Consider the following 27,493-nt stretch of genomic DNA (forward strand, 5'->3'; position numbering starts at 1 on the left):
GTGAATCTGCATTTTTACATACGGTAAAATAAATAAACAATAGGGCCGAAGAAGCAATCAGATAGGCATTTGGTGAGCAGAGGGATGACTTTGAGTTCTGTCCTTTTCCCATACTTGTGAAGATGAGCTATCAACTTACGTTGCCAGGGTGAAATTCAACAGAATAAAACAGGAGGCAGGTCTGCCTGACGCAGTTCCCAGCTTGACTTTTCCCTTTGGCTTAGTGATTTGGGAGTCCCGAGATTTATTTTCCTTTCACGTATCTCTTTGCTCCGTCAGCTAAGAGGGCCAAGAAGTAATGACACCCCTGCAAGCCACAAGCACACCTAATGCCCAGATCTTTGTCTCTAATGCCATTCTCCAATAAAAGGAACCAAGGGTCCTTGGAGAAATCGCTGAATCTCGGACTAGAGCAGGAAATATACAAGATAGGACTGTGCTGGAGGAAAAACCGGGTTCTTGTCACAAGATCAGGAAAGAATAGGCTCGCAGACACTTTGAAGGGTGAGGGAGAATGGAATTTATTGGGTGAAAAGGAAAAAGTTAGAACAACACAGCAAAGTGAGATGAAGTCCTGCTAACAGGCGGGCTCTCCACCTCACGGATTGAATCCCAGGTTACCACACAGGAACAGGAGGGGCCAGGCTCCTCCCCACTGCAAACGGGGCAAACTTCCCTGGCTCCACCCCACTCTCCCAGTGCGCAGGCCAGTTGGAGATTCTCCGGGGTCCCCTTTGTACTTGGCTGTCTCAACTGGAGCATCTTATAGTGCCTGAAATCAAGAAAGTGCTCAAAAAAGTAAAGAAAAATGTTTAAACTCCACAAGGATGTGGGTATATCAAAGGGATACAGGAACAAAGTGAAAGAGTTCTCTGTGCCTGAAGGTAGAACGATTTGAGCAACAATATTAAGTAGTATTAGATTATAACACAAAACACAAAATAAGTATCCACAAGTCTATAATGGCATAAATAAGTGACTGAATAAATACATAAATGGGGAGAAGAGACAAGTCTCCTGTGCAGAATTCCATTAATACATGTACATACTCTGCCCAGAATCCCAGTTCTACAAAATACCTGAGGAGTACTTCTCAAAATCGTCAAGGTCAACAAAAGTAAGTGATACAGGGGGTAGAAAGAAATTATTTAGGCAGATAGTAGGGCAAAAGAGTCCTCGGCAGAGCTTCCCTTCTAACAAAAAGCAGCCCAAGAAATTATTTTTTTCCTAACAAAGAGCAGCCTGAAAAATCGAGCTGCAAACATAGATAAGCAAGCTGGATGCCAGCATTCACAGGAGAATGCCAGCAGCTGTGCCAATAGAAAACAGCTACCTGGGAGCCAGGAGTGTCCAACATGGAGGCTCCATCTTCCATTTGTTTGTTACCATGTGTACGGTAATAAAAAAAATGGCGCAACTCAGGCAGAGAACCTACCTCCATAATAAAAGATTAGAGTGGGGGCTACCAGATATTCACGCCCTATGCAAATGGCACACCTGGTCTAACCAGTCTTCCTCCTTACCAGCTCATCTATAAAACCCCCGGCATTTCACCATAGATCAAGCAACCCGTTTTCCAGCACCCCACTCTGCAGAAGAGAGCTCTTCTCTTTCTTTCGCTTATTAAACCTCTGCTATCAACCTCACCCTTTGTGTGTCCCTGCCCTCGTTCTCCATGGACATGAGACAATGAACCTCGGGTGCTATTCCAGACAGTGAGGCCGTTTCAAAAGGAAAATCTGAGAAACTGTCACAGCCAAGAAGAGCCTAACAGGATATGATGACTAAAAGTAATACGGGATTCTGGGTGAGACCATGGAACAGAAAAAGAACATTAGGTAAAAATGAAGGAAATATGAATAGAGTATGAATTTTAGTTAATAACAATATATCGATATTGCTTCGCTAATTACGACAGATGTGCCACACGAAATGTAAGATGTTAGTCATGGAGGAAGCTTGGGGTAGGATATATAGGAACTCTGTACTATATCTGTAATTTTTCTGTAAATGTAAAACTCTTCTAAAATAAATGTGTATTTTTTCAAAGTAAGCTAGGTTAGAAAAGTCACTCATTAGCTGAGTGACTTTTTTCTGTAAATGTAAGTGAGTAATTTTTCTGTAAATGTAAAACTTCTAAAATAAGTGTGTATTTTTTCAAAGTAAGCTAGGTTAGAAAAGTCACTGTAGATTTCATTAGAAAAGGAAATCTGCCTTTGGAGGAAATTATTACTTAACTATTACTATATACCAAACAATTAAAAATTTATTCCTAAATCTTAGCCCTATTCACAAAATTACAGCACAGCTGAATAGATAGGTCAAACCTCCTATTAACAATGCACTATTTAACATTTGCTAATTTGGAGAAGCTGGGAAAGAAATTGCATACTTTTAAGTGAAAATAAGACATTCACTAAAGGGTCTTAGCCAAAAAAAAAGAATTAAAATATTTAAAATATAGATGTAATTATAGTATAGAGTGCTATTTATATTTATTCATCAGAATTAAATAAGGTTTTAGGTGTCGCAGATAGCAAGGAAGAGTGATTGATGAGTCAATGAGAAGGACTCAGTATAAACTGTATTATTAATAGTTTTGGCCAGGCACAGTGGCTTATGCCTGTAATCCCAGCACGTTGGGAGGCCGAGGTTGGTGGATCACGAGGTCAAGAGATTGAGACCATCCTGGCCAACATGGTGAAACCCTGTCTCTACTAAAAATACAAAAATTCACTGGGCATGGTGGCACGCACCTATGGTCCCACCTACTCCAGAGGCTGAGGCATGAGACTCGCTTGAACCCGAGAAGCAGAGATTGCAGTGAGCCGAGATCACGCCACTGCACTTCAGCCTGGGCAATAGATGGAGACTCTGTTTCAAAAAAAAAAAAAAAGAGATTTTCATGATTTTTAAATCAAGTGAAAGAATGTATGTATATTTTACAGCAAAGACCCAGACTTGGCCACCCTTTTCCTTCCCTGGCATATGTAAACAAGACCAAATTGCCTACTTCAGCTATAGCGACATGTGCAAAACTCTGATGCTCCTACCTGATATCCTTGCTGAGACTATGAGACACTGCTTGGCCTTTTGTTTTAACATTGCATTGTGCGGATTTATTATCGGCTAGATCTTGGGTAGAACTGAAGCATTGGAATGATGCTGTACTAGGAGAGTCATCCTGTGGGAATAACTTTTAAGCGATGCCTATATGTAAGGAGGTCTTTCAAAACCAAAAAAATTGGCCAGGTGTGATGGCTCATGCCTGTAATCCCAGCACTTTGGGAGGCCAAGGCGGGCAGATCACCTGAGGAAGAGGTTGCAGTGAGCCGAGATCGCACCACTGCCCTCCAGCCTGGGCAACAAAATGAGACTATATCTCAAAAAAAAAGTTTTCTGTAGAGAATAGTTTGGTGGTCAAGTCCACTTAAGTGTAAATGGCTTACTGTAGTATTGCATCCTGATCCTAGACAACAGGGAAGTCACACCATTTTCTAGGTTAAAACAAGGCCCCTGGAGGGCATAGTCCTATTAGAACCACGCATTGTAAGTGAATGGTATTGACCCTGCTGACTACAGAACTGAACAAGAGAGAACCAGCCTTGCCCAAGCTACAGATTGGTGCTATTTCATCTGAAAAACTAGGAAAAGGAACCTGAGCTTCTGCTCTAGAAGAGAGGAGAGGGACAGCAGGTCAGAATGACCCCACAGTTGCCTGGGATACCAAGGTTACCCAAGTGTCCTCACAGTTTATGAAAGAAAAATGCATGGAGTTTATGTCAACCATAACTAAGTAAACAGCTTTTGAAAAGGCAGGCAGGACATGGATAAGCTCAAGGAGGCAACCAGCAATACAAGGAGGCGGCAACCATGGAGAAGGGGTATACCATTGGCCGGCTAGATGAGAAGTAGCCATGTGGTGGTTACCTGTGGCAAAAGAACACCCACGATGCTTAGGGCTTACAAAGACTCTGGCTTGTGTGTTTTCTTTGTGAGTTGACTCTTATGTCCTAAACCATCCATAAGTAAACAGCTTCTCCTCACCACAAAGCTTGCATGTCTGCTGTTTCCAAGTTGAAGGAGTCATAAGACTCTCACACAAGCCATCCAAAAGCTGCTTCAAACTGCAAATGACTTTGAGTTCATGGAAGCAAGGATCCTTGCCACTAATTTCCCCAAACCGTAGCAAGAGCACTAGCTACCAGTTATGATCCACCATCTTAAGGGGCATGTCCTTTTAGACGAGATCCTTTTAAGCCAAAGTTCCATAAGAAGCAGGCAAAGGGCAGAATCTTTGGGGAGCATGCTGAATACAGCGCAAATGTCACCAGCGATCCAAGAATTCTCTGCAGCTGTTCAGCCTTTACAGACATGGGTCCTCTTGGATATTTCTGGGTCAGAATTAGCACCCATGATCCCTACAATCCCTTATATTGTTTGGCTGACATTCTTCCTGCCCTTTCTGAGAAAGTGTTTGACCTGCAAGTGTGGGACAGAAAGCCAAAGAGCTTCTTGATGTGTTAGTCCCCTAAATAGCTATGCTTTCCCTTTAGACTTGCAAAGTCACTGGGCTACACAGCAACGGTGGACCATAGTTGACCCTAATAAAGGAAATTACTGGACTAGGCTAAGCCTACTCCCTTAACTCTAGATCTAAAAATGCAATGGATGACATTACCATTTCCATATCTACAGTAGTCCTCAGCTCACGGTGATGAAAAAGCACAGTGAAAAGAGGGCTGAGCTGAGATTGGAGCACTTGGCTTCCTACCATTGTTTCTAACCTTGTAACCCTGGGAAAGTCATCTGAACTCTCTGAGCCTTCATTCTTGCTCTCTTTAAAACAGGGGAAGGCATGTATTTGCAGGGTGGAGCAGTCCCCTGGCTCCTCTAGCTTCACTCTCCACCTTTTGCGACCTACTTTCTGTCCTCGGAGGCTGACTTGTAGGAATGACATCACAGGGCTCTTTTGCCCTGTGGCTTCCAGTTTGCCATCAGGGACTCCCAGGAAGAGATTAGGAGGGAATCCCAAGAGTGAGGGTGGGGTACTCATCTGCCCCCTGCTCTGCTCCTGTGGGATCTCCTGGGAGTAGCAATGTCCCTCTCCTGAAGTTCCCTGCTCTCTCGAGGCAGCTCTGTCTACCCAGTCGTCCCCTTTCAGCTTCTGGTAATGGGTCCCTTGCCAGGCCCCTCAGCCCAGCAGGATAACAACTAGCCCTGGGCTATTATGCCATCCTGTATGGTTCCCTATTCCTGCCTTTATGGATGGTTTAGTAAGTTTAGACCTTCCTTAAAGTCCCTCAGTTTGAGAATGCAAACTGTTTCCTGCTGAGACCATGACTAATACAATGAGCTAGATTTGAGGAATGCTGAGCGTCTTCGGGGGCCTTCTTGGATTCCATTTGCACTTTGATTTGAATTTTATGACTGCCAGATCTGATGGGAGATTGAAACCAGCTTCCATAGCTTCAATTATGAGTTTTGGATTTTTCAAAATAGTTTTACTGTTCTCACTGACTGATGCTAACACAAATCAACAAAATACATTTCCACTTGCAAATATACCTTATTGGAAAAATGCCACTTTATTTGTTTTATGTATTAGGATATCATCTAAATTTTATTGAAGAAAAAAGGGAAGAGGGACTTTACTGCTTTAAAATGTTTTGTAACCGCAGGTTACCAAAACGCAGGTGGATGGCTTCTGGGAGCCTTCCAAGATTCTAAGGCCCTAAAGCTTACATTTTGAGGACTTGGGAAATGCTTAGCCTCTCTCAACTGTGCTTCTGGGCAATAAAACAGGGGGTGACACCCCCTATAGGTGAAAGTATAGGAATAATTCTGGGCTTCCTCCCACAGACCATACCCACCCTGCCCAAGGTGCCAGCCACTGGGGCCTGACACCTGGCAAAGGTGATGGGGTGTAACAGTGTCTCACCCTCCTCCCCTATTCCCTCAGCCTGAGTGGTTCATTCTTCTCACTGATATCTCTCTTATGTAAACCAAAAATAAAATTCTAAGCCCCCCAACCATCTGAATGGACCCCTCCTCTCGGCCAAGGCCATTCCAAAATTAACCTGGAAAACTAGTTCAGGCCATGATGGGAAGGGGAAGTTGGACACACCTCATGATACCCCCCCCTTTTGGGATTACTAACTCTTTAAGTCTGATAGAAACGTTTACACTCTATTCTCTCTGAAGCCTGCTCTACCTGGAGGCTTCATCTGCGTGATAAAACCTCAGTCTCCACAACCCCTTATCATAACCCAGGTATTTCTTTCTGTTGATTCTGGGTCTTTAGATAATAACCCCTTCAACCAACTGCCAATCAGAAAATCTTTGAATCTGTCTATGGCCTGGAAGCCCCGACCCTTGCCAGTTGTCCCATGTTTCTAGATGAACCAATGTACATCTTACATGTACTGATTGATGCCTATGTCTCCCTAAAATGTATAAAACCAAGTTGTAGCCCAGCCACCTTTGGCACATGTTCTCAGGATCCCCTGAGGGCTGTGTCACAGGCCATTGGTCACTCATATTTGGCTCAGAATATATCTTTTCAAATATTTTACAGAGTTTGACTCTTTTGTTGACATTTAGTAACATAACATTACTCATAGCTGCCTACCATTTCCTGATAGCCTACTATGTGCCAAGCACTGTGCTTAATGCTTTATATATGTGACTGGTAACTGATAGACTGGTAGTTTCCCACGCTATGATGCCATGAGCCCAATTACGCTGACCAGCAGAAGGTCCAGCCCCTGCCCATCTGATTCCCTCATATCCAGGAGGAATCTGTTCACTCACCCATGTCAGGAGGAGATTTTCAGGCTGTCCTGCCTGCTTCAGTCTCCTTACACCAAAACTCAGTCAAAATGAAATGGGAGAGTTCCCTGATGCCCTGGCAGGATGTGCCACAGGGGTGTGGCTTGTCTGTTCTGCCTCCACCGCTGCTCAAACCCCTTACAGGAGGGGGAGCATTCAGGTGGGCAGGTGCAGGAGCCAGGATGAGCACTTTTGAGCTCCAACCTCACAGTGGCGTCTAGGGGTGTGTGCCTGTGACTTTGAAGCCCGGGTGGGCATGCTACAGTGCTCTTTTAGCTCTGCCATCTGCAGATAGCTTAAGTGTTAACCATCTCAGTGTCCTCTTGGCACCCATGTATCCACACACATACCCAGGTTCTTGTCTGGTGTCCAGGAAGAATCAGGTCACACATGGACTTGAAGGATGGTGAATGCAGGGATTTTACTGGGTGACAGAGGTGGCACTCAGTGGGATGGATGGGGGCTGGAAAGGGGATGGAGTAGGAAGATGATCTTCCTTTGGAGTTCAGCTGTCCCGTGGCCGATCTCCTCACTGACCGTCCCAAGCCAAACTCCTCTCAAAACTCAAATGCTCCTTTTCTTCTCTCCTTTTCTGGTGTGCCACTCTTCTGTTCCTCTGCTCTTCTGTTCATCTATCTGTCTGCTCATCACCTTGTGGAGCCTAGGGTTTGGGGTTTATATGGGTACAGGATAGGGAGGTGTCATAGGCCAAAAATGCAACATTTGGGTTCAAAAACAGGAATGCCTGTTCCCATTTATTGCCACAGGTTTCCAGGCTTGGGGATGGGGCCTATGCCAGGGAACTGCCCTCTTCTGCCCAGTATTTCCCTGTCTCCTGTCCGTATCAAAAAGAATTTCACTCTAAGCTATACAAGGTCTTTTTTTAGGCAATTCCTCTGAGCCACTCCTCTAAGGCCAAAGTCTGCCTTCAGGAAGGCTAGGTAGGGACAAGCAGAAAACGGGACTGCCTCTCAAGGGACAACGGCCATCTGATTCTTCTCTCTTGACTCACTCAAGGCCAAAGGCACCCACCACCACGATCTCCACAGCCCACTTCTTTCTACCCTGTTGGTAGTTTTATTTCAGGGCCCTCCTCACTCTGACCCTGCTCAGCATCCTCCTGAACCTTCCTGAAGACTGTTCTGAGCTTCAAATCTTAGGGACAAGAGGTTAGAGTCTTAGTCCCTTCTTTCTTAGAAAGTATAGAACTCCTCATACAAACTGTTGAAGGTTCACCCCAGTACTTTGCTTTTCAAACCCTATGAGGTGGGAGGCCAAAGAAGTGATTTCCCTCCCCAACTTAACCCCAGTAGTAACTCAAGTCTTCACCAAAGTGACATTTGTGGTCTCTACCAAAAGTAGCTGGCCAATATTTTAGCACCCAATTCACCAAGCACTGCTGAGTGTGCATACCTGGTTTACTCACCTCTATCATTCGATGCTTACAGCTGAGGAAATCAAGACTCAGAGAAGTTAAATAACTTGCCCAAGATCTCTCAGCTAGATTTTGAAACTAAGTTAATTAAATTTCACAGCCCAAGCTTGATCCAGGTGGTAGCTCCATTCTCTACGCATCCCTTCTTTGTTTCTTTTAATGAGGTCACAACAGTTGAATAATCGTGATGATGGAGCTTTGGAGGCTGCAACTTAGGGTAGCCCTGGCCCTACACCCTGAAAAGGTTCATCTGCATTTTCTTTCTGTAGAGTGAAAGAAGATGCAAACAATGATTCCTATTTCAAATTTCTGATATGAAAAGAAATCTCTGGAATAAATCCTGCTGCTCTGGTTTTAAATTAATCTTGTATTGTCAGGAGACCATGAGTCTAAAACTGAGCACTTGGGGAGCCAGGGGTAATTTTTAGAATCACAGTGAATGACGGAGCAAACAGAGGCTCAAAGTCAGAGTCAGGCACATGTCTCTGATGAATGAGCTAGCAAAAAAATGTTGTTCTACTACAGTTCAAACCGCCAAAGTCAGATGAGGCTGTTTTTAGAATATATAAAGGTTCTGCTAAGTTCATCTCAAGTTCAGCAATGTAAAAGAAGTGCTCCATTGGCAATACAATACAGAAGGAGGAGCTCCAACCTGGGAGGCAGAAAAGTGGGCTTCAATCCCAGCCTGGCCTTGGGCACAGTATCTAACTTCTCTGAAGCTCAGAAGCCTCATCTATAAGACGGAGACGATGTTGCATACCTTGTTGTAAAGAGTCAAAGAGATAACATATCCCCAGCCCCAGAACAGTCCTGATACATGGAAGACACTAAGTATTCAACATTCAGATGAATGATGGGATAAAGCCCCTGATATCAATCACAGACACACTCAGTGAGGATTAGTTCCCTTCGCTCAGTCAACACCATGAGTGTGGTCAAGATCATCTGGGGGAGAATAAGGAATGAGAGGTGAAGGGGCCAAGAGGCACACCAGGAGACATCAGAAAGACTCAGGAGGAACTGGAAGGAGGTGGGTGGCAAGCAGGGGAGAGGGAGACGGGAGCCCAGAGGGAAGGGGCTTATAGACAGGGAGATGTCCACAGTTAGATGCTGAAGATAAGCACTGAAATATATCCAGATAAATCATGGATTAGGCAGTCACTGGGGACCCTGGTCAGGGTTCCAGCAGGAAACAGATGACAGCTCCAAAGAGAGTTGAATGAGGAAAATGTACGATGCTCTGAGCAGACTCAGGGGAAAGTGGCTGGGGTGAAGTTCCCTGGGGTGGAAACAGCAGGAATCCACCACCACCCCTAGCCAGAAGGAGTGAGTTGGGCAGGTTCTCCAAGCCCCAGTGAGACCTGCATCCACAGGTGGCCATCAGTGGAGCTGGGGGCTTCAGAAGAGGAGGCAGCCATTGCCAACCCTGCCCTTCAGGAAGGGGCAAGAAAGCAATACTGATGACTCTCTGCTCCCTGCCTCCCATCACCTCCCCCAACCCTGCCATCTTCCACTAGAAACCAGAAATCCAGGTAGCTGCTGTCTACAGAGGTTGGCCTCCTGGGGAACAGAGCATGGGGAGAAGGGTGAAGGTCAGCGTATCCAGCCCCCTGGGTGAGAGCAGGCAGTTTGAGTAGCAGGGTGGTTGGGATGGGTCGGGAGAAGGGACAGCAGGCCCTCTACTCATAGTGACTCCATCAATAGCTTGAATCCTATATACACATCTGAAAAATAAAATACAACACAATGCCACTTCTTTTAAGATAGTCTACTATTCAGAATTCCCACAAAGTCTAACTGGCCTTCCCCCAACTGGTCCAAATTGAATTGTACTGCCTGCTGTCACATGGGGAGCTGCAAAGCCACACATTTCAAGACTGTCTAAAAACACCTCCATGGCTCTATCAGATGGCAGCTAGCCACAGCACTACTTCTTTTAGAAACCGCAATTCCCAAATCTGAAAACGATTTGAGAAAGTACTACAAAAATGGCTATGTCTGCTCTGCTTCTCTCTCTGCGTCATCCTTGTGCAGAGAAAAGAACAATTTCAGCTCCTTTTGGGGATACAGATGTGCCCTGACCTACCTTCCCTCCCTGACTGGCCTGAGCTATCTTTGAAATTGGGTCTGCACTGGGGCCGGCGTGTCCTCAAAAGCCTGAGCGATCTGACCATCCATTAAGGACTGAGGTATTTGGCTTTTGCTTTTCCAGCCCCTCCCATCAGGCCTGTCCACCACCTCTGTCCACGCCCCTCCGACCCACACACACCTGCACACACACCCGACCCACACACACCTGCACACACACCTGCACGCACATCTGTGCGCGCACACACACACACACACGCAGACACATTTCACAGCACAGTCTGCAGCCCTCTTCAATGTGGAAAGCTTGAGTGCATCACTCCACCTGGGGCAGGAGCCAAGCTTCCAGGTGAAACTGGAGCTGCAAATTCTTTCCCTTCTGGATGCCACAGAGCAGAAAGCAGACTCTTGGAATCACAGATCCCAGTGCAGGAAGAGGACTTACAGTGCCTGGGCACCCTGAACAGTGCATAAACCCTCCACAGCCACTGCCTGGCTCATGGCAGCAATTCTGACAACCTCTTGCTTGGTCCACTTTCCTCCAGAACTTGTGCTGTCTGAGACCTTCAGAATGTGAAGTGCAGTGGGGAAACTGGGAGGGAAGCAGGTTAAGACTCATCCTCCCTCTCTTTAGGAATTCTACCAGTTAGCATATGGGTTGAGCCATATGGAAATGCTGTTATGCTTCAGTCAAAATGATGTTAAGATCCTCTTGTAGCTCCTAAGTGTGACGATTGGGTTTTCAGGCTCATATGTGAGAGGTGCCTCCCTCAGATCTTGTTACGATGTTGGCACATTACCCATCTGATGTGAAAAAGAAGTGATGTTGAATGTTGGCATTCATATAATTCAACCTAAACCATAGAGAACCAATAGTCAAAGTACCACACTCATGAATGGGTTGGAAAATGCCCAACAATATCACTAAGACAAGGCTGTCTGGGTAAATTGGACTAGAAAAGGAGTATAACTGAGGCCTAAGTGGAGTTTCCAGTTGCCTTTCCCTAGAATGGATGATGACCATGGCTGCCAAGCACCTTTCTCTGAGGCAGAGGGGGAATGGTGGTCCTCCCCAGCCAAAGGAGGGCTCATCTAGGTGTACCGGTTGGGGACACCAAAAGAGATGCTGTGAGGCAGGGAGGGAGAAGGGTTGCCCCTTTTCCTCATTATGAATCCTAAAAAGTGGCCCCCCACATATTGTCCTGCATTAGCTTATGATGCAGACATTGTCTTAGTCCATTTGTGCTGCTGTAACAAAATATCTGAGACTGGGTAATTTATAGAGAGCAAAAATGTATTTTCTTACAGTCCTAGAGGCTGAGAAGTCCAAGATCAAGGCACCAGCATTCACTGTCTGGTGAGGGTCATCTTACACATCAGAAGGTGGAAGAGCAAAAGGGATGATCTGTCTGTCTGGAGGCTCATTTATAAGGGCATTAATCCACCCCAAAAGATCCCACCTCTTTGCAATCTTTGCATCTCTACAAAGTAGATTGTGTTTCAACATGAATTTTGGAGGGGACGTCAACATTTTAAACCATAGCACACATCAAAGTAAATCTGGAAGCACAACATGGTTGTGATAGTGAATTTTATGTGTCAATGTGACTGGGCCACAGGGTGCCCAGGTGAAATATGATTTTTGGCTGTGTCTGGGAGGGTGTTTCCGGATGAGATTAGCATTTGAATAGGTGTACTCAGTAAAGTACATGGCGCTCCTTCATGTGAGTGAGCCTCATCCAATTCTTTGAAGACCTGAATAGAACAAATGTCAGAGAAAGGAAAAAACATTTGCTGCCCCCTTTTCTTGAGCTAGGACATCTCATCTCATGTTCTCCTGCCCTCAGGCTTGGATTTATACCATCAGCTTCCCTAGTTGTCAGGCCTTTGGACGTCAGACTGAATTATACCATTGGCTTTCCCAGGTATCCAACTTGCAGACAGCAGATAATGGGACTTCTTAGCCTCCATAATCATGTGAGTCAGTTCCTCATAACAAATCTCCTTTTAGATAGATAAATAGATGATGGATGGATGGATGGGTGAACGGATGGATAGATAGATAGATAGATAAATAGATAGATGATAGATAGATAGATAGATAGATAGATAGATAGATAGATAGACAGACAGAGAGATAGAGTAGGGGTAGAGACAGAGATAACCCCTATTGGTTCTGTTTCTTTGAAGAACCATAACTAACCCAATGGTTCACCTGATGAGCACCCTAGTATTTTGCTTGCTCAGGCTATTTGTGGCTCCCAATAACATAAGCAGAACCGAGACATTCCCATAGTCCCCAGGGGAGACTCAGGAGGCAGCTAAATTCAAAGAATCATAGGGCCTGCCACACTGAAGGGAAAAATAATCAACACCAGAGGCTTGGGGTGGCCTCCTTTACCAGGAGCCAGGTGGACACTAATGCAGAAACCCAGAACTCACAGAGTACCAGCAAGAATCAAGGGAAGGACAGGTCATCCAGAGAGGGCTAGCAGGTTCTGCCTAGGCAGGAGGAAAGATAACACATTTTCCCCCCAGGATTATAGAACAGGCCTTGGCCAACATGCTGGAACCAGGAGAGGAAGAGAGCTATATAGAGCAGGGCCACCACAGTCAACCCTCAACATGAGACAAAGCTGTCTCAGCTGACTTGTAAACTCATAAGAAAGAAATACACGTTTCCTGGGGTATGCCATTGAGATCTTGAGGTTGTTCTGCAGCTACAGCTGACCAATACAAAGACAGAGTTTAACGTGACTTGATCATACCTTGTGACATTGTCTGTCAACACGAGCCACAAACACAATATTAGAATTTAGAGGCCAGGCGCGGTGGCTCACGCCTATAATCCCAGTACTTTGGAGGCCAAGGTGGGCGGATCACCTGAGGTCAAGAGTTTGAGACAAGCCTGGTCAACATAGTGAAAGCCCATCTGTACTAAATACAAAAATTAGCCGGACACAGTGCTGTGCACCTGTAGTCCCAGCTACTTGGGAGGCTGAGGCAGGAGAATCACTTGAACCCCGGAGGTGGAAGTTGCAGAGAGCCGAGAGCATGTAACTGCACTCCAGCTGCTCAACAGAGTGAGACTCTGTCTCAAAAAAAAAAAAAAGAAAGAAAGAAAGAAAGAAATTAGAGTATATTTCATGATATCTCTAACCAGCCCAGTTGGCACTGTTGGTACAGGGGAAATGATACATCCGAATAATGGAAACAGACTGTCAATCGAGAAAAATGACAAGACAAATCTCAATCATTTTAGAAGGCTTATTTGCCAAAGTTAAGGATGCACACCCAGGAGACAGGTCTATGCCTTTCTCCGAGGATGATTTTGAGGGCTCCAAATTTAAAGGGGAAATGGTAGGATATTGAGAAATATACAATTTTCATGTAAGAGGGGTATAGGGAAAAATAGTCATTCATGCCTTTGTCTGGCTCTATTAATTTGCATTTTTTTGCATAAGCTGACATAGACAAATGGGGTAGAGGAAAAATACAGGGAATCTGCATTTGACATAAGATAACATAGACAAAATGGGACAGGGGAACAATCAGATATGCATCTGTGTCTGGTGGGCCTGGGGTGACTGCACCTGTAAAGAGAAGCTATCATTTTACATTGCCATGGTGAAATCTTCACAGAAACACCTTAAAAGATCTTGCAGCTCACTAGGAATTTTCTTGTGGGCAAATTATGGGGGAGGTGTGTAGCTTTTTATCTCGTAGCGATCTTATTTAGGAACCAAAAGGGGGAGGCAGGTTTGTGTGACCCGGTTCCCAGATTGACTTTTCCCTTTGGCTTAATGAGTTTGGGGTCCTAAGATTTAATTTCCTTTCACAAGACTACAAATAAAATTTCTTTGCTCCCCCACCACTGTCACAATAAAAATAAATCTGTGACAGGAACTTTCACTTCACTAGAAAACAAATTAACAAAGGAAGAACAGCTATCTGAACTTCAAGCTCTTCCAAATGAAGGATGCTATTTTGGGGAAGCAGTTAGCTCAATGAAACCTCATTATATAAACTCACTTTGCAAACTCTTCCCAACCAGGCAATCTTGGTGATGATATGTGGTTTGGTCCAGAAATGAAGGCAAAAAAGTATTAATTTTTAACATGTAAGACCCATTTTTTAAAGTCTTAAGGACTGAAAAACCCTACAGTTTTAATGTCTTTCTCTATTTAATGAAACTTGACATGGGAACAATTCTAAGTGAGAAGAAAGAGCAAATATCTTTTAAATTTACTCTTTCTTAGTAAGGGTGGTAGCAACTGCATCAGGTTCTGGAATGTCTTTTCCAAATCTTAATAAAATGCAGCATTATCATAAGTTCAAATACAAGCAAGAAAACAAGTACATGGTAGGTTTATTAATAGTAGGTTAACCCAACCAGGTGGAATTTGAGATTACCTTTGGTTCAAAACTGTTTCAGAAACAAAAGGAGACAGGAAGATTGTAAATTCCAAAATAAATGGAAACTCACAGTCAAAAGCACCTTACTAAAATCCATTTTAAATCTACTGAATCTCAGCAAGTCACCTATTAAAGGCCACAGTTTCACTTCTAATGAACAGAGATTAAACCAGTTTTGACCACCACTATCTAATAATGTCTTTATATTTTACCTCCCTTGTCAGAAAGAATTAATTCATGCTTTATTCATTCAGCAAATATTTATGGATTGTTCATGTTCCACCATGAGTTCTTGTAAGTCCTGGAGGGAGTATTGACACGAATAGTGCACAGTTCTGTCCTCAAAGAGCTCATAGTGGAGGAGCCAGATAAGACAACTGACAACCCCAAGAGAACACCAGCAGATTGTAATCTATGAGCACACAGATGAGGACAGCAGACCCAGCCAGCAGGGTCAGGAGAGGCCAGTCAGAGGAACTGAGACATTGGAACTCAGGCCTGAAGGATGATGGCAGGAAGCCCAACAGGAGAGGCCATTTCAGGGAAAGGGAACAATATTATGTTTGAAGGCAAGGCAGGGAGAGCTTGGAGTATCTGGGGAATGACAAGTGTTTCAATATGTATGAACTTGGCAATGGGGAAGATGAGGCTGAAAAATTATTCAGGGCCAAATCAAGAATCCCCATGCATGAGAAAGACATCTCAAAGAATGACTTCTTTTTTTTTTTTTTTTTTTTTTTGACAGAGTCTCACTCTGTCACCCAGGCTGGAGTGCAGTGGTGCAATTTCGGCTCACTGCAACTTCTGCCTCCCAGGTTCAAGCGATTCTCCTGTCTCAGCCTCCCAAGTAGATGGGACTACAGACAGGCACCACCATGCCTGGCTAATTTTTTTTTTTTTTTTTTTTGTATATTTAGTAGAGATTGGGTTTTGCCATGTTAGCCAGCTGGTCTCGAACTCCTGGCCTCAAGTGATCCACCTGCCTCGGCCTCCCAAAGTGCTGGGATTACGGGCATCAGCCACCACCCCCAGCCTCAAAGAATGACTTTTGAAGGAGATAAAAGACCAGCGTTGAGCCAGTAGAGAGCAGAATTTAATTATGATTCTGCAAATCCACATTTAAGGTCATGGCGTCCACAGTACTATTACTCTAAAAAAAAATTTTTTTTTAAATCAAGATTCAGAAGGAAGTGCTACAGATGTTACTCTGGGCAACCTGGTTCCATCAACTGGTTCTAATTAAACCAACACCTGCATTTTACGCAGGAATGGACTTTTCGGGAATAAGGATCCAGCTTTTCTCAAAGAATAATAAAATAATAGCACTCATTTGCTGTGGACAAAGAGTGCGGTAATGTGGAGCCAAACTGCAGAGGAAGTTTGTAGAGAAAAGGGAGGTCATGGTTTTTAGGCTGAGCAGACAGGTAAAAATTGTCTTCAAGGTTATAAAATTAGCAAATTGCAAAGCCAGGATCCAAAGCCATTTCTCCTGGTTCCAAACCCAATGTTCTTCTTGTTGTCTTCTTCTTGCTAAAGAAGCAGCTTAGCTGACAGTTCACTGGCCTTAAGTCAAACAATCTAAGTTCAAGTTCTAATTCTGCCACTTGCTACTTTTGCTATATTTGCTGAATGAATAAAGAATGAATTAATTCTTTCTGACAAGGGAGGTAAAATATAAAGACATTATTAGACAGTGGTGGTCAAAATTGGTTTGACCTCTGTTCATTAGAAGTGAAACTGTGGCCTTTAATAGGTGACTTGCTGAGATTCAGTAGATTTAAAATGGATTTTAGTAAGGTGCCTTTGACTGTGAGTTTCCATTTCTTTTGGAATTTACAATCTCCCTGTCTCCTTTTGTTTCTGAAACAGTTTTGAACCAAAGGTAATCTCAAATTCCACCTGGTTGGGTTAACCTACTATTAATAAACCTACCATGTACTTGTTTTCTTGCTTGTATTTGAACTTATGACAATGTTGCATTTTATTAAGATTTGGAAAAGACATTCCAGAACCTGATGAAGTACAGTTGCTACTACCCTTACTAAATTTCCTTGTTAGCCTCTTCGTGCGACTCAGCCTCCTTGTGAATAAAATGAAGGGGTCTGGGCCCAGATCTGTGCTTACACCATTTGTCTAGAGATCCACACATGTCTGGGTTATCAGTTAGGTATTATCGCCTCTGATTGTGGACATATTTGCCTCCCACCCCTACTCCTTGAGAGATATAAAAGAGAAGCCTCCAGATGGTCCAGAAATGCTGTGTGTTCATGGGCACATGGTGGCCCCAACCTCAGCTGCTACAGTTCCACACAGGTTTCACTAGGAAAGAAGAGTTCATTGCTTAAAAAGGAAGAAGAAATAAACAAGTCTGTCAAACACTGGCATGTATGAGCACTAAGATCATTTCCAGCTAAAAATAATTGGCCTTCTAATGTTGGGATGATAAAGGAAACTTAGATGATTAAATATGAGATAACTCTTACTGAGTGCTACATGCCTGGCCTTATGCTAAGAGCTTCATATGTATTAATTCATTTTCTTTTTTTTCTTGAGACGGAGTCTCTGTCGCCCGGGCTGGAGTGCAGTGGCGCAATCTCGGCTCACCACAACCTCTGCCTTCCAGATTCAACCGATTCTCCTGGCTCAGCCTCCCAAGTAGCTGGGATTACAGGCGTGTGCCAACACACTTGGCTAATTTTTGTATTTTTAGTAGAGACAGGGTTTCACCATGTTGGCCAGGCTGGTCTCAAACGCCTGACCTCAAGTGATCCACCCACCTCAGCCTCCCAAAGTGCTGGGATTACAGGCATGAGCAACTGCACCCGGCCAATTCATTTTATCTTTACAACACTCTTGGAGGGAGCTACCATATCCATTTTACAGAGGAGAAAACAGAGGTGCAGAGAAATTTAACTACTTGCCTGAGATAACCCAGTTAATAAGGGTGAGAGCTGGGATTGGAACCCAAGTATTCTCACTCCCATCAGAATACACTAAACGTGGCCCTCACAATTTACTCAGGCAACCATCACATCCCAAAGAAAATGTGTTAAGCTTTTATTCACCAAGCACACTCTCAAGTAAATGTGACTCTGTAGAACTTCAGAGTAAGATCACCTTAAGTCCATTCTGTTTTCTTAACTAAATCCTTTTCCAATCCACAACTTGAAATTACCTTCCAGAAGGAAACAAACTAAGTTTTTTATTTATTCACATGCATAGATCCACCACTGATCAACAACTTGGAGCATACAATGATAATGACATTTAAACACTCAGGATGTGTAAAGCATCATGACAGATACAGGTCATGAGTCATCTCATTGAACCTCACAGGACTCATATGAGGCAGGTCCTAGTAACAGAACTCTTTGGTTGCAAGAAAGAAACACCAACAAGCATAAGCAGGAATGACGCTGCAAGACTGCTTCCCAGAACCCGGGAGAAGGAAACCAGCAGAGACTCTGGAAACAATGACAACCAGGAACTCGGAGAAACTCCCCAGCTCTAGTCTCCACTTCTCCAGAGAGGATAGGGGATGTGGGGAGGAAGTAAAGGCACAACACTATGTGAGAACTCAGGAGTTCAGCTGTGGCTGAAGTGTGTGGCATGTGTGCCTGTGTGTGCAGGATGGGTGGAACAGTAAGCTGGTGAGATCAGTAGGACAAATTACAAAGAACTTTATAATTTGTAATTAATAAATTATAATTTGAGTTAATTTATAAATTATAATTAATAACTGTATATTGTATTTTTAAAGTATGATTGTGACATACTTAAATATTTTTGGAAGGTTTCCACCTAAACATGTACACACACACACAGACACACACATACATACATGTAAATAATGAATAACTTTTTTTTAAAACCACCTCTATGCCAGGCAGTAAGTGCTATTCATATTACTTAGTCTTCATAATCACCCTATGAGGGGATTATATTACCCTTCTTAATCCACATTGTTTTAGTTCAGGTTGCTGCAACAAAATAACAGACTGGCTAACAGAAATCTATTGCTCATAGTTCTGGAGGCTGGGAAGTCCAAGATCAAGGCGCTAGCAGATTCAGTGTCTAATGAAGGTTCACTCTCTGCCTTATAGTTGGCACCTTCTTTCAGTGTCCTCACATGATGGAAAAGAGACACAAGCTCCTTCAGCCTATTTTATAAGGTCACTAATCCCATTCAGGGGGACAGAACCCTCGTGATCTCATCAATTCCTGAAGACCCTACCTTTTAATACCACCACACTGGGGATTAGGTTTCAACCTACAAATTTTGTGCAGGCCCAAATATTCAGATCGTAGCACCCATTTTACAGGTGAAAAAAAAATCAAAAGTCCAGAGTAATTAATAACTTGCCCAGAGCACACAGTTACTGCATAGTGGAGCTCAGATTCCAACCCAGGCAGTCTGACATTAGTTTCACGCCTACTCCCTGCTTCACTTGAATGAGGAAATAAAAATGCTACAACATGCTAAGAAGCCAAAGACATCTTACCAAGGAATCGGAATGTTGAGACAGATGGTTAGTAAGGCTCATCATCGTTATCAAAACTCACGTTTGTATTGCACTTTATAACTTTAAAGTGCGCTCACATCTGTCTCATTTGGTTCCCTTGACCCCATGAAGTGAGAACAACATGGTAGTTTAGGGTGAGTTCTGTACCCTGCTTTCCCTCATGCCAGTGCAGTAGGCTGCATAATTGAGCCTCCGCACTGCCAGCAAGCATCCAGGAGAAGCATCACCTGCCCATGCTCAGTGCAGAAAGTGCAAGAGCACTTCCAAGAGCAAGAGACAGTGCACTCTCTCTGGGCTTTGTTCAGCTCACTTATGCTTAATTCTCACCCAAACTCTATGAGACTTTTGAAATTTATCCAGAGACCAAAGTGATAGAAATGAGCCTAAGTTCCCAAACCCTCCTCCAGAAAGGCCAGGCCTCTGGCTCCATCTGGCACTGGAATTCCAGGAGCCACCATGCTAAAGGTCACCCCTGGCCTGCCTGCATCCTGAGCTCTGGATCATTCTGAAGAGACGTCCTGAGATTAAGCAGATGAGAACCCATGGACAGTGTAGGAAAATCATATGTTGTATGGAGCCTTGGAACAGCAATCTGAAACAATGATGCAAAGAAGGAGGCCAAGGAGTGAGGAGTAGGCAAGGAGAGTCTGCAAAAAGAACCAGGAGCTGGGGCTGGGAACCTTCTATGCACATGGACAATGGGATGGGTGGAGCCATTCTGTGACTGGTCAGAGTTCTGGAGTCATCAACCTTGGCTAGAAATCCTGCTTTATCACCTACTGGGTGTATGATAGTGGGCAAGTTACATAGCCTTGTATCAGATTCCTCTGCTGTAAAACAGAGATGACGCTTACTTCCAGAGGTTATACTGGGAAAGAAATGAAAACCAAATTCCAAGAACCAAATATACTTAACTGGCACATCACACTTCATTATTGATAGTTTCCATGATATTAAAACATGCCCTCGGGCTGTGTATCTGCATTTCTCCTCTTTATGGACAATAATGAGCCATCAGGAAAACAGGAGGTAACCCTCACGATCAACAAGAGGCAAATCGTTAAGTAAACTAGTTGTCCTAGCGACACCAAACTCAGAGGAATATTAAGAAGCCATTTTAAAGGATAAATATGAAGGACATAACCTTTTAAATGATTAGTTTAAAATGACACAAAATTCCAAATGTACTCTCATTATAATTATGTAAACATATGGGCCTTACTGAAAAGACACGTGGAAAACTAAAAATAGAGTAATACATTTATGTATTTTTAAAAAATATTCATATTGTCGGGCATTGTGGCAAATGCCTGTAGTCCCAGCTACTCCAGAGACAGAGGTGAGGGGAATGACTTGAGCCCAGGAGTTTAAGACCTGCCTGGGCAACACAGCAAGACCTAGTCTCAAAATATATGCATATATCTCTATATATGTATTTATTTAATATATTTATCTTAATAAATATATAATATTTATGCAAATATATTATGTATTTATTATTAGAATAATATATATTTTATGTATTTTATGAATATAAGATATATATTTTAAAATATAAAAATATATATATAAATAAATTTATGTGGTGCTCAACATCATTAGTTATTGGGGAAATACAAAGTAAAACTACTGTAAGATACCATTACACATCTACCAGGACACCTAAAATTGAAGGACAGATAAAACCAAGTGTTGGCAAAGATGAGGAGCAACTGGAACTCTCATACATTCTGTGGAAGGTTCAGCCCTTCCACTAGTTTGAAAACCATTTGGCAGTAGCTGCCAAGCCAAATGGAGTTATGCCCTATGACCTGGCATTTTCATTCTTCGGTGTAATCCCAACAGAAATGAGTGGTTATCTTTACTAAAAGATAAATTTAAGAACATTCATAGAAGCATTACTCAAAATAGTTCCCAAACCAGAAACAAACTTTGTCCATCTACAGGAGAATGGACAAATAAATGTAGTGTATTCATACAATGGAACACTACACAGCAATGGAAAAGTACACATTACTGCTATAGACAAGGAAGAATCTCACAGATATAATGTTGAGCAAAAGAAACCAGCACAAAAAAGCTCAAAACAGGCAAAAGTAATCTGTGGGGCTAAAGAGAAGCCAGAGAAGTGGGTGTTTTGTGAGGGAGCATTGACTGAGAGGGAGTATGAGCCTTCTGGGGTACTGAAAGTATTCCAAATGTAATTTGAATGATGGTTACACAAGTGTATATAATTCATTGAGCTAATGCCTTAAGTAAGATTTATGTACTTTGCTGTACATGAGTCATACTTCAACTTAAAAAGCAGAAAATTTTTAATATTAGTATTAAGATTTTTAAAAATTCAAATCAGGCAAAAATTTAAGATAAAATCTTATTGACTTTCTTTCCTCTCTCTATTCCCTTGAAGTTTTTAGTTTGGAGAATTACCTGATGTACTCAGTGAGAATACATTTCTAAGACAAAAACAGTTAGATATTTTAAAAATATGATGCAAAGCATAATGCAGTTAAATCTATTTTTGGTGTCTGTTTTTCATTTTTGTTGTGTAACATTGAACAGTCTTTTCCTTTCCAGATCCCTCTGAGCTATAGTTTGGCCACTTATAAAAAGGTTGAGAATTTTCCCTGCCTCATTTGAGCCATAAGAATATATGAACAAAACCAAAAAGGTTGAGAATTTTCCCTGCCTCATTTGGGCCATAAGAATTTATGAACGAAACCCTGCCGGCACTTAAAAATATTGAACACTCTTAAATATTTTAAATGCTTCATATGGTATTCCACACCAGATGAGCCCAGGCACTAGATGTATCTGTGGGACCCTTTATATTTAACCATATCCCTTTTCTTGCAAACATTTCTCTTTATTTAACTTCTGTCTTTTGAATGTATACTGTATTCTGAAACATAAATGCTTAAAATGAAGTTTCTAACAATTTATTCAAGTCACTGATACACCTTTAGTGGTTTCTTGAGCTTGAGCTTCACTCCTGGAATGAAACTTATGTTGAATGCTGTTTTCATCTGTTTGGAATGCTATAACAAAGTGCCATAAACTGAATGGCTTATAAACAACAAAAATTTATTTCTCACATATGGAGGTTGTGAAGTCCAAAGTCGAGGAACCAGTAGATTTTAAGCTTGGTGAAGGTCTGTTTCCTGGTTCATAGATGGTGTCTCCTCTCTGCATCTTCTCTTGGTGGAGGGGGCCCAGCTCTCTGGGGCCTCTTTTATAAAGGCAATAATCTCATTATAAAGGCTCTACCCTCGTGACCTAATCACCTCCCAAAAGTCCCACCTTCTAATACCACCATCTTGGGTGTTAGAACTTCAACATATGAATTCTCAGGGGTCTCAAACATTCAGACTATAGCAAATGGAGTTCCAAAGAGATACCTCAAATTTCAAATTGTAGATCATTATTATCTGTGCAGTTTATTTTTTATTGTATTGTATTTTCTACCTTTTTAATAAAAGCCATTTAACTGGGGTGAGATGGTATCTCATTGTAGCTTTGATCTGCATTTCCCTGATGATTAGTGATATTGAACATTTCTTCATATACCTTTTGGCCATTTGTATGTCTTCTTTTGAAAAATGTCTGTTTGGATCTTTTGCCCATTTTTACATTAGATTATTTGGCATTTTTGCTATTGAGTTGTTTGAGTTCCTTCTATATTCTGGTTATTAATCCCTAGATAGATGAGTAGTTTGCAAATATTTTCTCCTATTCTGTGGTGTATTAGTCTGTTTTCACACCACTATAAAGATACTATCCAAGACTGGGTAATTTATAAACAAAAGAGGTTTAATTGACTAACAGTTCCACATCGTTGGAGAGGTCTCAAGAAACTTACAATTATGGAGGAAGGAGAAGCTGGCACATCTTACATGGCAGCAGGCAACAGAGACAGTGTGAGAGAGGAACTCTCAAACAAAAAACCATCAGATCACATGAGAACCGTCAAACAAGTATAAAATCATCAGATCTAATGAGAACTGTCAAACACTTATAAAACCATCAGACCTCATGAGAACTCACTCACTAAACAGCATGGGGGAAATAGCCCCCATGATCCAATCGCCTCCCACCAGGTTCCTCCCTCAACACCTGGGGATTACAATTCAAGATCAGATTTGGGCAGGGACACAAAGCCAAACCATATCACGTGGGTTGTCTTTTTACTTTATTGTTTCCTTTGCCATACAGAAGTTTTTTAGCTTGATGTAATCCCATTTGTCTATTTTTGTTTGGTTGTCTCTGCTGTTGAGGTCTTGCACAAAGAATATTTTCCCAGACTAATGTCTGAGACCATTTCCTCAATGTTTTCTTCTAGTAGTTTCACAGATTCCTGTCTTAGATTTAAATATTTAACTCATTTTTGGGCTGGATGCAGTGGTTCACACCTGTAATCCTAGCACTTTGGGAGGCCAAGGTGGTAGGATCACTTGAGCCCAGGAGCTCAAGACCAGCCTGGACAACACAGTGAAACTCCATCTCTACTAAAATACAAAAAAAAAATTAGCCAGGCATGGCAGCGGGCGCCTGTAGTCCCAGCTACTCGGGAGGTTGAGGCAGGAGAATCACTTGAACCCTGGAGGCAGACGTTGCAGTGAGCCAAGATCACACCACTGCACTCCAGCCTGAGCAACAGAGCGAGACTCTGTCTCCAAAAAATAATAATAATAATAATAATAATAATAATAATAAATATTTAACTCCTTTTCAATTGATTTTTTTATACAGTGAGATGAGGTCTAGTTTCATTATTCTGCATATGGAAATCCAGTTTTCCCAGCCCCACTTATTAAAGAGACTGTCCTTTCCCCCATTGTATATTCTGGGTACCTCTGTGAAAAATGAGTTGGCTGTAAGTGTGTGGATTTATATCTGGGTTCTCTATTCTGTTACATTTGTCTATGTGTCAGATTTTATGCCAGTACTATGCTGATTTGGTTACTATAACTTGGTAGTATATTTTGAAGTCAGGTAGTATGATGTCTCTAGCTTTATTCTTTTTGCTCAGGGTTGTTTTGGCTATTCAAGGTCTTTTGTGGTTCCATATAAATTTTAGGACTCTTTTTTCTATTTCTGTGAAGAAGATCAGTGGTATTTTGATAGGGATTGCATTGAATCTGTAAATTTTATTGGGTAGAATTGTCATTTTAATAATATTAAGTCTTCCAATCCATGAGCATGGAATATATTCCCAGTTTTCATGTGTCCTCTTCAATTTCTTTCATGAATATTTGATCATTTTCCTTGTATAGATTTTTCATTTCTTTGGTTAATTTCATTGCTAGATATTGTGCAGTTTAGATAGCTTTATGGATTTGATAAGAAGTTTGTCTTGTTACCACGTCATTGTGTACTATGGACTTGCCCCTTCAGGGTCTGCCCAGAACGTTCTCAAGCCCAGGAATCCCTTTCAGAATCCAGCTCCACCATTCCAGGAAGGGGGAAGAGTGAGGAAGCCTCACTTCTGCAGATGTTCTCTGCCGATTTGGGGGTGGGTATGTGCATACTGACTGCAGTGACCTCACCCACAGATGGGCTAACCAAGCTATAACTGTTTATTAGAAACTAGAATGGTTCCATGAATATGTCATTCACCATTTCTTTAGTAAATTCAGTTTACATCATCATCTGCCTACAAGATAAAGAATACTTTATGCGTAGTATCAGCTCACTACAACCTCTGCCTCCTGGGTTCAAGCGATTCTCATGCCTTATCCTCCCTAGTAGCTGGGATTACAGTGACCAGTTTTCTTAATGAAGTATTTTTCCCACTGGGAAAAAGAAAACCAAGAAAGCTTTCCCTCCACAATTGGTGGGGAGGACGCTCATGTTCTGGCCTTTCTCCACTTTCCTACCTGGCATTCGTCATTCTTGGAACCTCCCGCCGCTTCTTCTGCGTCACTGCTGTTTCTGTGAGCATTATAAGCTTGCAGTTAATTCACCACATGAACTAAAGTCAGAATAATGACATATGGAATTTCAGGCTGATTTGCTGTACAAAGAGATCTAAGCATATGCCTCTTGAGAACAGGCATTGCTGTTACACAGTACCGTGAACACATCCATACTGGATTAATTTGGAATTTGCAAAGTTTAAAAAAAAACCTCTCAAGAACTATGACCATGATTATAAAAGTCAGACCACCAGACTATGAGTCTGTATCCAAGGAATGGTACTGAAGATTTTCAACCCCACTGAGCCGTTATACGGATGGCTAACAGAGTCTGGGCTGAAGAAGAGATGTATACATTATCTTTTTTCTGTAGGTTTCTCAGACACCACCTGGGCAGCTGACCTATTTCACTGTCAGAAGCAATGACATGAGTCTCATATGTGATACTTTTCCAACAATTCTAAGCTTCAAAATAAACAATTTTGAAAACCTGCAGCTCAGCACTTGGCATTTCACCAGAACTTTCCCAACTCCCCAAAGCCAAATCTGTTTTTTTATTCTACCATGGAGTGCCTCGTTTATCTTTCCCAGGAGAAAATGTAAAAAAAAAAAACCACCTAGAGAATTTGGTTTGGAGGGTATATAATGAACAGATAAAATGATTCTAGAACAGTAGTCCCTTATAAAAGTTATATCAGGCCTAGATTCTTCTAGGAATATGTATATATAAATAATAATAATCTAGTATCCCAATTTTTATTCTCTTTGATCTCATTAGTAGATTTCTCAAATACCAGGTAAGAGAGAGCAACCCACATAAAATAGACAAACAAAAGACAGCATGTATTTTAGAATAATTACAGAGTCCCGAGCATAAATATCCTAGTGTTGCTAATATCATACTTTCTAATCAACAGAGGACATAAAGATTTAATGCTGTCTTTATAGCACGTGAAAAATTTATTTTTGCTTACTGAGGAAAGAAGTATAAAAATTGATTTGATACAGTCCATTTAAAAAAAAAAGATAAGTCTTTACTATGGAGGAAAATAAAACCTCAATGTTTGGTCATATTTACATATGTTGACTTCTAGAAGTACAGATTTAGACTGACCTTGAATGGCCAGATTTATTTCTGTAAGGCGAATCTGGAAAACTTCTCTACAAGTGTAAACCATCAGGGAAACGGGTGGCATCAGGCCTGACAGGGGCTTGTTGATTTTAAATATGGCACATGTGTTATTTTAACCAAAATTTAAAATGCTATCAAAATGTTTTACAATGTTCAAATCAAAGCTGAATTATTATTTCCAGGCTGAGCACAGTGGCTCATGCCTGTAATCCCAGCACTTTGGGAAGCTGAGGCAGACAAATCACCTGAGGTCAGTAGTTTGAGACCAGCCTGGCCAACATGGTGAAACCTCGTCCCTACTAAAAATACAAAAATTAGCCAGGTGCATGTCTGTAATCTCGGCTACTCAGGAGGCTGAGGCAGGAGAACTGTTTGAACTCAGGAGGCAGAGATTTCAGTAAACAAAGATCGCACAACTGCACTCCAGCCCAGGCAACAGAGCGAGACTCTGTCTTAAAAAAAAAAAAAAGAAAGAAAAAGAAAAAGAAAAGAAATTATTATCATTCCCGGTTAGGCCTACAAAATAGGATGCAATAATCACCCCTGTCTGCTTGTCAAATGCAGCTGTTACATCCAGCTGTGGTGGCAAAGAGTCTTCCTTTATAAGTGCTTGAAAGCATCCCCTGAGATGAACCAGCTCACTCAGACATTGGCCAGTCAAACAGCTACTCAGTTGCTTAAAGTGGCCAACTACATTCAGGCACAGAGCAAGAAAAGCAGAGAGCTGCCAGAAAAGGGGTATCCCCACTGACACTGCCGGTCCTTTAAGCAGGTGTTTATAAAGTCACCACCTTGGTGGAGAACAACAAGGCTCACCTGGGGATGACTGCACATGTATGGATTCCACTGAGCTGGTTGTTCTTCCTGCTGCCTTGGGCTCTAAAATGGGAGTCTCCTAGTTCATTATCAAGAGAAAAGCCAGACTGGTGGAATGTTTCCTCCACAGAAAGACCTGCACCACCATTGCCTTTACATAGGTTAACTCAGAAGACAAAGGAGTCCTAGCTAAGCTGGTGGAAACTACCAGGACCAATTACAATGACAGACATGACAAGATCTGCTATCATTGGGGATAACATTCTATCAAATTTATGGCTCTCATTGCTAAGCTCAAAAAGCAAGGCTAAAGAACTTGTCGCCAAACTGGGATAAA

General features: G+C 42.3%; 1 protein-coding gene and 1 non-coding gene across 2 annotated transcripts in view; one reads left to right on the plus strand and one right to left on the minus strand.

The window, feature by feature from the left end:
- LOC117975644 (uncharacterized) overlaps window positions 1–27,493 on the minus strand; it is a 401,045-nt gene that overhangs the window by 344,169 nt on the left and 29,383 nt on the right. The window lies entirely within an intron of this gene.
- LOC112436931 (small nucleolar RNA U13) lies at window positions 11,061–11,164 on the plus strand. The gene has a single exon (XR_003025599.1). It is a non-coding gene; the product is annotated as a small nucleolar RNA U13 (small nucleolar RNA).

The sequence above is a fragment of the Pan paniscus genome, chromosome 14, assembly GCF_029289425.2.
Source record: "Pan paniscus chromosome 14, NHGRI_mPanPan1-v2.0_pri, whole genome shotgun sequence".
Taxonomy (NCBI): Eukaryota; Metazoa; Chordata; class Mammalia; order Primates; family Hominidae; genus Pan; species Pan paniscus.